This window comes from Petaurus breviceps, unplaced genomic scaffold, assembly GCF_028583685.1.
Source record: "Petaurus breviceps papuanus isolate PSGF00001 unplaced genomic scaffold, PetGlider_PUasm1.0 220, whole genome shotgun sequence".
Taxonomy (NCBI): Eukaryota; Metazoa; Chordata; class Mammalia; order Diprotodontia; family Petauridae; genus Petaurus; species Petaurus breviceps.
The window spans coordinates 21,327,468-21,331,216 of NW_027185876.1; the positions used below are offsets into that span (position 1 = coordinate 21,327,468).

The following is a 3,749-nucleotide window of genomic DNA, read 5'->3' on the forward strand; positions in this document are numbered from 1 at the left end:
ACATGAATGTCCTAGGTTTGGCTCTAATGATATGGGAAACCTTGTGTTTGATTGAAACTTGAATAGGGATTATTTGGATAATTGCTAAGGTCCTAGAAGATCAGTCAGTTCTTATGAACTGTGCCAGGATTCATAAGCTGTGAGTCCTCTTACACAAGAGTTCAGACAAGGCGATCTTAAGTCTAACAGAAAGTCATTTTTCTCACAGTGGCAACCTTAGTTTTGGTCCCTTCTTTTGAGAAGACATCATACACAAGAGTTAAATTTGCTCTTAAGTCAAATGCTGAGGACAATCAACAAGGAGTAAGGTCAATGAAATACCAGAGTCAGACAGCTAAGAAACTTTTTTCCTATCATCCTGCCCCAGTGCTGAATACATAAACTGGGGCTCTCTGAGGGCAGGGTGCTTGCAGAATTTTGTCCTCCACGGAAGACATTTTCTTTTTCCTTTCCCAATGTGAAACTCTTACGTAAATCAGGATTTTTTTTTTTTTAACAAAGGAGAGTGAAATTCTTGCCTGTCTCTTCTTGACTGGGTCAGCATGACAGCTTGACTGGGTCACTTTCTTTTGTCTCCATGGCCATTTTGCTTATTTGTCATCCCAAGCTGAATTTGGGACCTGACCACTAGGGTCCTATGGATTCAGCTTATCCATTCCCAGCTCACTTTCAGTCAATTAGAAAACATAGCATTTGTCATGTCAGGGTATGGGTATTCTGCTCACATTATTCTGTGATCATTTAATTTATTAGATGTCTTCCTTTCATTCCTTCCCTTCCCCCAATATTGAGAAAGGGATAGGGAAAAAAATCAGTAATTCTTATATTAATAATTTAATAATTGATACTAGTAAAATATCAGGAATAGGCTAAATAATTCCTTATCAATAATAATCAATAGTTTACTCCCCAACATCTCCATGAGAAAATTCTTTTCATTTCAATTAAATTCAAGAAATATTTATTAAGGGCCCATCATGTGCAAGGAATTATGTTAGGTGCTGGAGATGCAAAGACAAAAATTTTAAGTGGCCCTTACCTTCGAAGAGTTTACATTCCACTGGGGGGAAATAGTACATGTAAGGAGATAAGTATAAAAAGATAGTTTTAGGAAGGAGAAAGCAGTAATAACTATAGAGATCAGGAAAAACTTGTAGTAGGAGGTGGTAACTGCACTGATCCTGGAAGAAGGCTAAGAAATGATCATGAGGAGGGTGGGAGGGTCTGCATACATACATGATAGAAAGCCTGTGCTGAGGCATGAAGGTAGGAGATGGAATGTGAAATTTGGGGGATTGGCTGGCACATAAAGTCCGTGAAAAGGACTAATGTAAATAAATCTGGAAATTCAGGCAGGTATCAGACAGTGAAGAGTTTCAAATACTGTAAGGTTAATGGGATTTAAGATCTTCCCTGCCCATTAATAGGGTGGATCCCATTAAAGGAAGCTTGCTTAGGGGAGGCTTGCTTGTAGGAAGGCTTTCACGCCTTTTACTAATTTCTAATTAGGCACTGAGTCTTGAGGGTTGTGATGCCTTCTGGCTCTGAGAAGTGTATATATACTCTGAGTTGGTATTTTGCTTTAGGGGCCTGCTTATGAGAAGGATCTTGTGATTCCCTGGTTGAGATTCTGAGTGACTGTATGTTCAGAGCTCCCTGACTGCTCAAATGTAAAGGCTTTCTCAATTGGGGTATGTATGTAAAGTACACAGTTGGTTCAGGCAGTCAGAGTCCTGTCTGTTGGTCTTTATTTCTCTGCTTATATTTTCTCTGAAGTTCAGGGTGCTGACTTTTCCCCTGAACCAGTGAATGTAATTAAAGAAAAAAGATTGTTGACCCCTTAAACAGTTATCTTTCCTAGTAAAGCAGCTCTAAGAACCTGGGCTAGCAGCCATCCTGGGTATGCCAGTATGGTTGCTGCTACAAATGCCAGGCTGAAAAGTTGGTATTTTATCTTAAGAGCAATAGGGAGTCATGGAAGATTTTTAAGGAGGAGAGTGACACAATCAGTTCTATGCTTTAGGAAGATGATTTCGGCATCAATTCTTCCAAGGCCTGACTTCTTTAAACTTTATTACACATAGGTACCATATGCCAGTAGGCTTACACAAGCATGATTTGCCTATATTGTTTCAGTCTGGGCTGGGAACAATTTTCATTAATGGAAACATGGTCCTCAAACAGGCCGATTAGCCCTCTTCAGGTACAAGAAGATAAAAGCCTGATAATTTGAATGGAGTACTCTTAAATGACGACTCTGTCTGTGGCAGCCAATGGGAAAGTCAGGCTCTCTCCCACCTGATCCAATGAGGAATTAAGAGAGTTAAAAAAAACAAACCCAACCAACCTGAACCCTGAACATGCTAGTGGTGCATCCTGCGGACTCTGAGGGGCATCCGACAAGGAGATCAAGACAAGTACAAGGGGCACCACCTGGCCAGGGAGCCAGCCGCTTCAGCTTGGCCTTGATTGGGAGCAGCAGGTGAGGAAGGAGTGGACGTGTTAGGCTGCCCAGAGAAGGTGGTGAGGGGCAAAGCCACCATGAGTGACCAGGGTTGTAAGAATGCCAGTGACTGCACAGTTTCCCGCCTGCTCAATGTAGTGGAGAGTGAGCTCCAGGCAGGGAGAGAGAAAGGGGACCCCACGGAGAAGCAGCTTCAGATAATCCTGGAGGACGCAGCCCTCTGGCAGAGATTCAAGGAAGTCACGAATGAAATGATCGTGACCAAGAATGGCAGGTGAGTGGATCTTCTGCCTTGTCCTGGCTGGGCTGGGGATTAAGATATACCTGGAATATTGAACAGGGTGCCTGCAGCCTTTCAGATAGAAGCAGCGTGTGAGCTGATTAAGCACGGTCATGAGAACTATATCAAAGTGTCTCTCTTCACCATTTACTCCCCCCCCCCCAGCCCCAGGCTAACATAATTAATTTCTCAGGCAGCATTGCAGAAGCCTGGGAGAAGACAGTTGTATGAGTAGTTAGTCACCTGTTTGAGCTGGGTTGGGTAGGTATGGGGAAATTGGACAAGTCTGTCTATATTAGAAAGAATATTGTTCTCAGCTCTGGGCACATTGCTGGGAATCTCAGGGAAAAAACAAAACAAAACTACTCATTTACAATACATTCTCAGCAACTTGTAATGTTCTGGTTGAGAGAGTGTTGACTTGGGGTAAGTGGAAAGTCAACTTAGTTTTGAATCTGAAATGTTATCATCTGAGCAAGGCAAGCTTTTTAGAATTTTCTGACTTCCTGAGAATGGAAAGCAAGGAATAAGAGGAATTATTCCTTTATCTTCTTCTCCTGTGTGTTTGAGGTAAGTGTTCATTGGAGTTACTTTGGAGGGCAAAAGGCAATCTTGTAATATCTGACCAAATTCTAAAACGTCAAATTGTATCAGGTAACAAAATCAGAAATGATCTTTGTGGTGTGGTCCAAGGAAGACCCACTGATTCTTGGATTCTATCAAAACTAGTCCTCACAGGGGATTTCAAGTGAGAATAAGAAGATTCCCCCCCCCCATGGAGATGAGAGCATTATGAAGGCAAATAACTAGCTTGTTCAAATAGCAAAATTGGCATCCATTTTTTAGCTGATGACCCATGGGTGTACCTAGGGAGTCAAGAGCCTCAGACATTAGGAAGCATTCATATCTGCAGGAGTTTTGGAAGTTCTTGGGGTCAGGACTTGAGAGAGACAGAGAGAGAGACAGAGAGAGAGACAGAGAGAGAGAGAGACAGAGAGAGAGAGA

General features: G+C 42.2%; 1 protein-coding gene across 1 annotated transcript in view; it reads left to right on the top strand.

Annotated features, from left to right (window-relative positions):
* The first annotated feature begins 2,971 nt into the window (after positions 1-2,971).
* TBX19 (T-box transcription factor 19) overlaps positions 2,972-3,749 on the top strand; it is a 38,153-nt gene continuing 37,375 nt past the window's right edge. Inside the window, exon 1 of the mRNA XM_069094727.1 lies at positions 2,972-3,314. The gene's annotated coding sequence lies outside the window, so the exon portion shown is untranslated. The remainder of the gene's footprint in view (positions 3,315-3,749) is intronic.